The 12,035-nt window shown below is 44.6% G+C and overlaps 1 protein-coding gene across 2 annotated transcripts in view; it reads right to left on the bottom strand.

The window, feature by feature from the left end:
- LOC126878093 (zinc finger protein basonuclin-2-like) overlaps window positions 1-12,035 on the bottom strand; it is a 264,566-nt gene that overhangs the window by 249,572 nt on the left and 2,959 nt on the right. The gene's annotated exons all lie outside the window — the stretch shown is intronic.

Genomic DNA, 12,035 nt, shown 5'->3' with positions numbered 1-12,035 from the left:
TCACTAGAATTCCTCTTGCCGGGTATCGGAAAAATTAGACGATATCATCGCAAACGAGTAATCTTACATTGGAAAAATCGATAATGATTTCCATACGCTTCTTAAACCGTCCAGAAATTTGTCCGTCTGGCGATAGATGCCTCGAACGAAAGACCATAAAACTCATTAAAACGCATTACCCAGCTCTAATCGCCAGAAATTTAAATTCCAATTCGCTGTTATGTAGCCGCACCACCGATAGACCTTTGCGAACTGGACACCTAGTCCGGTGTCTACGCCGGAATTACCCGGCATTACGTACGCAATTTCCAACGGTTAAAGGACGTGATCGCGGTAATGACGTTCGAGGGAGGCTTGAAAACCTCGGGATCGCGGATGCACGTTAAAAAGGACGGCGTATATCCAGGCGAACGAGTCAATCGAACGGGCCTGCGCTCTCTGTCTTTCCGTGTGTTAGACCGCGAGACAGGTCATACACAGGCGCGTACGCGGCGAGGGATACGAAATTAATAGTGTCTATGCGCGGGAACAAGACGAGAGCGAGGCATTATCGTCCCTCGTTTGGGCATTGGGAGCGTGTAAAGGCATGATGCAGAGCCGAAGCGGCGCGGTCCAGCTCAAAGCGACGATCCACCATTGCCGGACACGCCAGGGGCGCAACAGCTTGATACATCGTTACACGCTGTTCCTTCCATGTGCCCTTCGATCCTCTCTTTCTCTCTCTTGTCTCTCGCCTCTTACCTTCTTCCTTCGATCTATTTCTCCGTCTCTCCCATTAACTCTATATTTCTCTTTATTTCTTCCCCCTTCTACCTTTCTTTCGCGCACCGTATATACGATCCTCCTCTCGATTTCTTTGTCCCTTTTCTTCCTACCCTCGAGTGTACACCGAGAAGAAGGGCACAATTCTTGGCCCCTCGGCACCCCTCGACACGCAGCATCGACCTAAGCCAAACTCGGCGCCGACGCGCCGCTCTAATACGATCTCACGATCGACGGGGCCACGAGCGCCGTAAAGCTCGGTTTACACCGGGCCGCAGGCAGCCGCCTACGCGATCTACCCGCTCCTTAAATCCTCCGGCTACAGCGCGCCTCCGCGGGGTAGACATTGTCGCGATGAACACCGGCCCCGGGGAGATGAAGTCGTTCCGACCGACTCGCGGAGATCGGAAATTATTATTCCGCCGTGCGAAGAAGCGCCAACCCTCCCGGTGAAACGTTTAAGTCTACTGCTGTACCAGTTCTACACTTCGTACGGTGTGATACTTTTCGTGTTTTAAGATGCGAGTGATAATTTGCAATTGCTTCGTTTCAGGCAGCGCGGCAAATATGAACTAACTTGTTACATTTAATTGCGTACATTTGTTAGTTTTATCAAGTTACAAGTTCGCGATCGGCGTTTCAAACAGCGATCGATAACTAATTGTGTAATTGCAAACGTTATAAACTACGAAGTTATTATCGTTTGGAAATAAGAACAAATTCTCGCGGCTCGCATATACTCACACAGAAAAAGATTAAATATACCTACGCTGTCTACGCTAAAAATCCAAGTAAATTGCGCAACGACTATCGCTGAAAAACATTATAGTCTCAAAGAGGGTATCGGCGGTATACCTTCCACTTTATCTGGCGAAGGGTTAATCGACGTTCATATACGACGCGAGCACGTTTGACGCCAACAAAGAACCCCTCGCCACGCCGCGCCGGGAAGAATGAACTCCGTAGGGAGAATCCGTCTTCTAAATATAGCAACCACGGTAGCAGCCAAAGGAATCATGGCAGAAGGTGTACCACTGATGACAGCGACGGATATATCGGAAGCGAACGAATTAAATGTACTAGTTGGACTATCGATCTGCAATTGATATAAATATTCCAATCGACATGAATATCTGATGATGGTACACGCTGTGTATCTCTATACTTACATTACGTAGCCAATTCAAATTAACTTGGCTGCTTTATAAATCATAAACTTCGAAACTATTAATCATAATCATACGTTAAATGCATAAATATCCACATTGTTCGAAAGTAAAAAAAAAAAAAATAAATATAAGTTGAATGAAACATTGAACGAAACAGAAGAATAGTATTGCGCGTAAAACAACCATTGCAGAAATATTTCTTGCAGAATATAAAATCCAGTTGGCTTGCAAACAGTCTTTTGGAAAAATAAAAAAGGAAACGAATAATGGTCGGGCACCGGATGAAAAATCTTGGCACAAATAATAACAGGCGTTTAGCCAGGAAACAAGCGTCGATATCCACACATCAGGTTCCACGAAAGGGCGCGGAAAAAATATTGGCGCGTTAAATCGAGCACCGCGGGGCGATCCGAGGCGAGGAACCGGCAGAGACACCGCTGTTTCGTGTTTTATGGTGGCATCAATTACTTTAATATTCGAGCTCGTAATATCTGAGAGCGATCGCGCGCGCGTACGCGATCCGCTTCGACCAAGGCTAGGTGTCAGCGATCGTAAAGCGGAATCGCAACCCTAAAGCAGTCGCTTCGTGCCTTTGTAAAGTAATCGGCACGGCCCTGCCACGCTAGTCGGATTATAATAATGTTTACCACGCGACTATGAGTCCGAGAGCGTTTAATGGGCCCATAAAGAATCACTGGGTCGTGTTTGACCAGTCACCATATCTGCTCGTTACGGTGAGAAGTGGACCGTCGTGTCGTGCCATCGAGAATCGAGATCCTGCTTGTGCGTTCAGCAACCGGAATTGTTCGATGAAAGTGTCCTTCCTTTCCTTCAAGGATATATTTTGACAAATTCAATTTTTACAATTGGAAATGTAATTTTTGTCAAATACTTTGACAAAAACTTGAAATAGAAATGCCATCCACGTTTAATGTTGTTTATATCACTGTTTTTCTTACTCCTCGTGGCTATCTATCAAAGGATCAATTTTCTCAAGATCAGACAATTTTCTAAAGAGAAACAGGAATCAAAAATAGCCGAAAGATTATAAAAATGACACGAAATCCTAGCAGTATCGTGCATCGGCATTCTACTCCAACGACTATAAACTCGCTACACCGTTCTCGTACTAGCAACCTGCAATGCATATAAACAAAGAAGCTTAGACGTGGAAACTTGTTCGGTTCGTGCGAAAACGCGATCAGAATGATCCTCGGTCGAAATTATTTAAATCGAAATCATTCACGCGACGCGGTTCTCGATGTCACGGGGTCAACTTGTACGAGAAGCGTATCTCCCCTAAATAGCATCAATTACTTTAATGGTCGTGATCATAATACCGGCGATCGCTGGCGGGTCGGTAGGTGTCAGCGATCGTAAAGCGTGGTAGGCTAAGCCGGTAAGCGGCCGTTCCGTGTCTTTGTAACATAATCGGCGTCGGTGTGCAACGTTACCCGCATTACAATAACGTTCAATGTGCGCTTACAACGCTGCCGCTATCTAAGTGGCCTCGTAAAGAATCAATGTAACGTGCATTGTCCATGGTACTCGAACGCGAAGCACCCTTTTCGAGGCGGACACTGTTTTGCGGAAGAAGATAAGCCTCCATTAACTTCTTTACGGACAAATTTATCAAACCCGTGGAAAGACTATTTCATTTTTTTAACATATTTAAGTACAGTGGTTTTATCAGTTAGTTGCATCGTAAAGGGCTAACTTCGTTCTCTTCTAAAATCCAATTTTTCCCATTTACGTCTCTTAGACAAGGGATCAAATCGATTACGAAAATAATATTCTCTCGGAGTTACCGTAAAACCGTGAAGTTTTTGTCTAATTTCAAAATTATTCCAGCGTCCGTGATTTTACAGCGCAAAATTTTCTGCGAAAAGAAATCGTCTTGTCGATATTCAAGCCGATATTACAAGAACGTTCCTCGAAAGGACACGTTCCATCCAGCCTCCTACGTTTAAATAAATTAGGTATATATTTACGATAAGTATGTATAAGTCGGCAAAGAGAAAGGAAGTCGATGGGCAAAACTCGAGAACGTTTTTCAACCACGAAACCGTTCGCTCGAACCAACGTTTTTATTTCTACTGAATGACAGTGATCAATAAGATGTAGGTTTTTGCCTATATCCTATGAGGGTTCTGTGTCTTCCTGTTGGTACTTAATCTGGTATCTCCGAAGCGAGCAGATAAGTGCTTAATGTAAGTGTTGGCTCGTTAACCTTTAACTTTTTGGGTCGGTGAATGTACTTTCCAAAAATAGAAATTTACAGTTTACAAGGAAGCGTAACGTTCGATATGGATAGTGTGATATGTTACAACGCGGAAGTGGATTTAATATGAAAATTATTTGTTAGAATATAAGCTCCTTGCAAAAGAAAGAAGGAAAATATCATAGTTCACTATCGAAACGCAACCTGTCACCCATAGACAAGTACTCGTCCCTCGAGAGCAACATTTACACGCGGTTAAAGCATCGAGACACGTGTTCGCGTGATCCCGTATGACGTCGTGGTGTTCATCAATGCCGGGCACGATAGACAGGCACGATAGAATTCTCGGTGTTATGTGAAAATATTCGTGCGTGTCGATCGATCCTGAAGGAATGCACGGGTCCTCACGGAATTTCCGCGAGGTCTCACCTCGTTGCCTATCCGTCCGGCCACTGGCTCATTGAGGAGACGTTTCACATGGAGAGGAAGAAGAAACGAAGAAAAAATGCCGTAATTGAGAAAAATACATATGGGAAAATGCACGGTGATCTTGCGTATCGACATATGTTTGTTCGATCCACGAGCTCGGAACAAAAACTTAATTACTATTTGCCACAGATAGTAAATTAATGATAATTGCCGTGAATAATGACCGGCAGAAGGATATTCCGAGGATTTTGAAATTTAATTCGACGATATTGAGATGTAATTATGCGCCGTGTGTTTCCTTCCATGGGGATTAAGTTCAAGGCGGCCGATACGCCAACGAATCGGAGAAAACGATCCATCCGGTCGCATCGGCTCAAGACAATTTTCAATCTAACGACGTGTCGCATTTGCATGAAACTGAATTATCCTTTTCCTTTTTTTCTTGCAATTACGCGCAGTCATCCGTGATGTACCTACTTCACCGTCGTAGATCACATCGCTGCGTCTCGCGTATTACCATTACAAATTTTTCGCGTAAACGGAACAAAGCAAATCCGAGCTTCCTTCGAAACCGTTAAAAAGACCGAAACGCAAAAATCAGCCACGACGTTCGTACAAACTTCGATAAATAGCGACTGGCAATAAGAAGAAGAGAGGTCGCCTTTGTTTATGCCGCTCTAAGAACCATAGGAGACATTTGGTTGGCAATCTCCGCTCGAAAAGAAGACCGGAAAAGCCATTAGACGACAGGCGTCCGAAGAATAGAACGAACGAAAAGTGGAGACGAATTGTACTTACGTGGCGACAGGAAGAAAGAGAATCGTCACGCCATGCCACACCATGCCACACGAAAAAGGAAAGCATAACAAAGAATAAATAATTAGCGTGCGGCTTCGGGGTTGCGGTTTCTCCGCGCACGCGCCCTATCGCGCGCCTGTCCACAACCAACGTCTCGTCCTTTAATAACGACGTGGGGGTTGTTGTCTACCTACCCACTTTTTCGACTACCACACGCTGAATTGCCGCTTGAGCCGTGTAACGGATGATTTCCATTCGAGAGACGGACCGTATTCCTCAAGAACTGCACCGTTTTTTCATTAACTCCACTTAACGTGCCGGTTGTTTGCAGAAAGGGTGGCGATGGTCTTCAAGGATAGCAGTAATGCCGATCTCCTGTATCGTTTCGCCAAATAAATTCCTACCACGACCGAGAAGAAGTTACTTTCTTTCTCGTAGGATGCAATTTTAGATAGGATTAATGCGGAGCTTGGTTTTTATTGCAGTACTAATGTTGCACGATAGCGTCGTTATCTTGCGGCGGATGTTTACGACAGATGTGCTTGTTTCTCGACAAAAATTCGTGCAATTAGGAGAACGGTACACTTTATTACTTTCACTGAAGGTAGAATACGTGCAGGTACGTAACCATCCCCCTTCACCTAGCCCGATATATCCTGCCTCGCGGTTACATTTCGATTATCCGAAGCGAATCTTCCGGATACATATAGAACCGTTTGTGCGATGAAATTGTCTACGTCGGTTCGTTTGGTCATTTTCGATCCGATTTTCTTGCCTTTCATAGACAGATACTTTCAGTTCAGCCGGTTTCTCAATTTCTTATAAACGTAAATATTTGTTTGCCATTCAATTCCATTAATACGTGATACGTAACATGCTAAATAGCTTGTAGTATGCGTAAGGTGTTTAAATCACGTAATCTACGTTCTCTTATTGAGAACAAAATTATCTTCCTAAAACGACGTTTAAGACTACCGAAAGAGTTAATTATCGGACACCTGTGAGAACTGAAAGAAAGGTGAGAATCAATGTGTCAAAAGAAATTCATCGTGAATTTGTAAGATGCGAAAATTACCTCATTAAGGAAATGACATAATAGTGGCAGAAAGTGATACGATTAAGGCGTAGCAACGTTCACGCAAAACGAAATTATGGCGATTACACGGATGCAATCAGGCGGATCAGTCGCGTGGTTTTTTCCCGAGGCGGAAATGCGTTGTCGGCCGATCCGGTATTTGCCAGAAGCCAAAGAGGAAAATGAAAAAACGGGGCCGTAAAGCGGCACGGAAAATAAACGTTGGCCATTAATTATTCATGCGCTACAAAGTGACACGTAGAGCCACGCGATTGCGCGCCGTATCGAAGGGGGATGCCGTGCGAACGAGCGTAAACTGGCAGCTCCGCACCGTATCATCGGGATGCCGGGTTTCGCGGTAATAACGCTGTGCACGCTTTTTGTCGCGAGCCGCTTGTCGTTAACTCGACGATCCTCAATGGAAACACACGTACGCGCCACTAAATACCTTCATCAAGATACGACCTGATTTTGTAGCAATGTTTACATTAACGTCATGAGATTACACACGGGATTCGCAATTAAGAAAGTAGATCGATGTTCCGATACTTCATGAATCGAACGATCTTTAGCAATTAATCATTTTGATCTTTATGGACCATTGGTTGAAGATCTTTCCAGGAATACATTATTTCTACCGTTCAATATTTAGTTCGTTAAATAGCGCGTCTGTACTTTTGACCCAGAAAATACGAAGTAGAAGAAAAACCATAAATAAACTCCGCTACTATTCAAGTTCTTGCCACGAGTTACGGTTAGAGCAGTGTTCCAACAGCAACGTTTTACATTGGAAAACAGAAAGTCACGCGGTGTGTCGTTTTTCGTCGTCTCATCCGCATACGTCCGCTTGTACGGACGTTCGCGAGGCTCGCCGCGCGCACTTAAATCGCTTTACGATCCAGAAAAGCCGGAGCGGTTCGCAATTCCGGATTCTTCGGACGATCGTCACGGCAGAAAAGTTGCAGCGTGCTCCCCGCCGAGTGGCAGCGAACAAACGTTGTCTAGCATGCTTGTTAACGATGAAAAGCGTGCAGCCTCCGCCGGAGGCCGGCACAATGGAACCCAGAGCCGCAGAGTGCCGCGGCATCGTTTTTTATGTCAGAATCACGGCCCGGCTGTGAATCGACCGGTACAAAGCACAAAATTACCGTGGACGTAGTTCGTTACTATGTCGCGGTTACGTTGATTTCGAGAGGAATAACTACCTAATCGTCGAATGAAATGGTTCAACTACTCGGTAGCACAATAGTAGGCAGGTAAAGTTTGGCTATAAAGTGAATCATCAGATACCGTTTCTCATTCACTTGCAAGTGAAACGAAATAGGTAAATAATAGAGAATAGTCTATAATCACGAATAATATTACCTGCTATACCTCTAACGTTTTGCTCGATACATTTTTAATCGACGTCAGACTCCTCGTTAGCGCTCTTATCTAACTGATCGACGAATCGATATAAACGTAAGAAGAGCTACAGTACGTTCGTTTAGTTTTACTTTTCCAAGCATTATTCGCCATTGTGAACGTGATTCCTACGTCGTTATACGAATATATTAGTCTATAAATCTCTGGCATTGACTGTGTCCTAGTCAACTGCTCGTGTGTTTAAAACTCCCAGCACATAACGAACGACAATATCAAAGTTGTATAATATCCCCAGACTAAAGAATCAGATCTTCCCTATCCATCTTGGAGAATAACGTCTACCTAACCTCTATCATCATCTATCATGCGCAACATATTAGATGCTTGTCTAACTGTATCCAAACATCGTTGTCCAGTTCTTCGTTCTTCCTCGATGCATCAACTCGTTCGCACAAACCCGTTACTTACTTGTGTCTAGTTTAACGCATTCCAGCTCAACTTCGAGACACCCCATACAAACATATTACGACGTGATTTTGAAACGTGATTCCAATATTTTCGAGTAAAACGTGTAAAACGTGTTTACTGAACTTAGTAGAAACACGTACTGTATCCCCAGGATTATGGAGTCTCTTCATTAACCGTGAACGATCCCTTTATTTCTTTTTGCCCTGGATCGTGAGCATAAAAAAAACTTTCTCCTCGTCGACTCAATTAAAGCTTGGCGAAAGCGCGTTGCACGAGCTTGTTTTCGCGTGGATACGAGACGAGGCGAATCGCGCATCACGCAGCGCCATGTGCTGCGGTCAATTGGACAGGGTCCAGGTAGAAAAACGCGTTCCGTTTGGGCCCACGGCTTGTAAATCGCATCTGGCGAGCGGAATCGCTCCGGGTCCCGGCCCATCCGCGCCAACCTACGTAATTCTTTCCTCGTTTCGATCTATTCACGATGTTATTTGAAAATTGACACGGTTTCGCGTTAAATATCGCGTAGCTGATATGAACCATAGTTACAAAACGCTTCCTCTAATTTATCGCCGATTGAAGTATATCAGTTGTAATTGCGAAACGTCCGATGAATATTCATCACCGCGTTATTTACACGATGCAAACTATACGAGTTACGTACAAGTTACGAGTCGCGGCCCGAGAATAGATGATTTTATTCGACGTATCAACCAGCGAGTTTGACTTGTACGCGCCGCACGATGTTTTATAGTTAGTGGCATATCTAATTAGACGTAGATATATATAATATGATTATTAAAATCGAACAAGAGGGTAGATTCGCGAGGAGAAAAGGCGAACTGTCGTTGGCCCCGTAAAACGAGTTCCAGTTGTACTTCCGTAATCCTCTTTATTGACGGCACAATAGTTGAGATTGAATGTTACACAGGTTCCTTGGCCGTAACGAAATTATTAAGTGGGCGTCCCATGCCCCGTAACGGGATCGATAAGGAACAACGGTAATGCCTGGTGACTCGTGATCGATTCCAATTGACTATATAACTCATCTCCGGCAGCCTTTAACCTTTTCGGTACGCGCCGACTGACAAGTTGTTGCACCGGCTGCGCGCTTCAATGTCCGCGTAAATGTATGCACGGATAAAGTACATCTCTCTGAGGAAGCGTGCTGCTTCCATCTCTCGTTACTTTTGGATCTGCTGGAATTCCGATTATCTCACGACTTTCCGAATAAACCGTTGATAGCTCGTGTACGCTGTACCTATATGTATTTCGCGTTTAACGAACCGTTGTATCGATATTAGGTCGTAGCCCAGATTTAATAGAAAAGAAAGATATTTCGTTATCCGAAGTCGAGTGCTTACATTGTATTTATATTTTTCTTATCTTCCAGGTCTATATAATTCCATTCTCCTGTGCTTTAAATTTTAGCCATCGAAAGCATATCTTAATTTCTCAAATATCGAACATAAAACGAGTGCTTAGCAGTTGAAACGAATGCGTGAAAAAATATTTTTTACTTCTTTGAAAGTGTATGTTTTATCTCGTTTATGGTGACTCGCAACGCGATAACTGCGTCTTGCTTAATAATTCGATGCATACAATATTATGTCTCGCGGAAGCAAAAATAATCGTTATATAGTGTTATACGCACGACGTGATCGCTGTGCAAGTTTCCGAACAAATTAATTGTGTTTGCTAATTAGTCGCACATTTCCGGCGAACTTTCCGTAAAATATATAAACAAGCTGGATATAGTATGTACGGAATCGCGTATAAAATCTAAAAATTAGGTGAAGGATTTATGTTTCTCTCATTTTTCTTCCTTACCTTATATGTATACTTTACTCTTCCCTCTAACCACTGCTTTACACTCTCTCTCTCTCTACGCCTTTACGATTATATAAGCAGTCTGTTTGCAAAATGAAATTAGTTCCACGCTTAGTTATTAGTTATTAGTCTACACGCGTTAGTTCTACCATATTCTGCATTTTACTTTATACTGTACTTTCCAACTAAAACGCAAGAATAAAAAACGTGCTAGGACAAAAGTCCCGCAATCTCCTGGATCGTTGCACTCGCAGAAACAGATTCCATTTCGATCTCGATCGATTCGGAGGAGTGCGGCCGCAGGTGCACGATTTCCCGGTACGAAATTTATAGACCGAGCCGCGGTAGTCCGCGAGCGAGCTAACCCGAGGAAAGCCGTAGGGCTCGGCTTCGATTCAATGCCCTTATTCGCCGCGGGTATACGTTACGCCGCGTTATCTCGATACAGGTGCGTGCGTCCCGGCGCGGAAGATGAACGATCGTTAGAGAGAGGAAACGGTATGCAGATGAGAGAACCTTGGTTGCATCGAGGCTGGACAAATTCGGCGCGGAAGTGGCCGACAGAACAGCTAGAGTCGCGCCTCGGCCCGATTTGGCGTGATTTCGCCATCATTGGGCGCCTAAACGGACAACAGCTCGTAGTTCATTCTCGTTTTCTGGAGCCGTTGGCGGTAATTTCTCTTCGCGTCGAGAAATACGCTGGTCTGGTCGCGTGATAAACCCGGAGACCAATTAAAATCGGTAAAAATGGAAAGCTGGGATAACGCAGAGTTAGGTTAGCGCAAATTGAGTAACTCGACTTTTTCCACGAGAATACAACGATGCGAATGTCGTAGGAACTCGTTACCATCAGTGACCCGTGATAGACATCGTAGATAAAATTTTCACGAGCAGGTAAAGCAAAGCAACAAACAAACGGAACACGAACACGTACGTATAGATCGTAGATACGTCGAAGCGGACGTTGCGCGATCAAGCGATTCGGTTATCCTTTGACCCAAAGAAACGTCCGATCGCGAGTATCGCGACCCACTTCCAGTCACGTTCCTTCCACGGATTATGCGCGTTTCGTAGGTCTCAATTAGGCGGAGGAAAAAGGGCACGCCGAGCTAATTCATGCGGGGTAAGCGCGCGGGCAATTTGAATTAATCGAAGCGTGCGGTAGCCGTGCCGCTGTTGGCGTAATTTGTAAAGTAACCACGCTGTTCGTACGCATTATATAACCATAGAATATGTAATGCGCTGGCTGGCGGATCGCGGCCAGACCAGAAGTCGCCGGCAAAACGCGTCCGCCACACGCGCATCTATTTTAATCCACCGATATTATAATAATCGTTGTGCAAACCGTTCCGCGTCGGCCGTTTCTCGCTCGTGATCGACGCGGTCGCCGCTGAATGGGCCTCGCCGCGTCCCGGTTCGCGTTCGCCCAGAGAATCCACCCCTCGAGGGGCCAAACCGACACGCCGCGTGTAATCACTGTAATTTCGACCATGGATCGGCGTAATTTTTGACCGAACGATCGCCAACTTTCATTCGATTTCATTAAAACCAGCGGGAACCCGGGGCACTCTTCGCAGGTCGTGCGACGATAACGCGTCGTGACCGGTAACGATTCCTCCTTGGACCCGAGTTACACGTCACTTTCCCTGGTATTTCTCGTCGTCGATCGCGTATAAAAATCATAGGCAAATTCAGTATGTTATCAGGCAACACCGCGTCAAGCCCTAGCTCTTTCATTCGATTCTAGAATTAAATAGAATACGTTTCAAACACCTAGCTTTGTAAAATTAAACGCGGATACATCGAGCATCTTTAGCGAATTAGTATCGAAGAAAATTTCACGATCCTTTCTGTGTACGTTAGAATTACGAAAAGATTATTACAAATTATGTTCACGGGGGTAATCGTTGTAGCGAGTTAT

Source organism: Bombus huntii, chromosome 2 (assembly GCF_024542735.1).
Source record: "Bombus huntii isolate Logan2020A chromosome 2, iyBomHunt1.1, whole genome shotgun sequence".
In the NCBI taxonomy this organism is placed as follows: domain Eukaryota; kingdom Metazoa; phylum Arthropoda; class Insecta; order Hymenoptera; family Apidae; genus Bombus; species Bombus huntii.
Note: the sequence above shows the minus strand (reverse complement) of the source record. Positions and strands in the feature narration are given on the sequence as shown.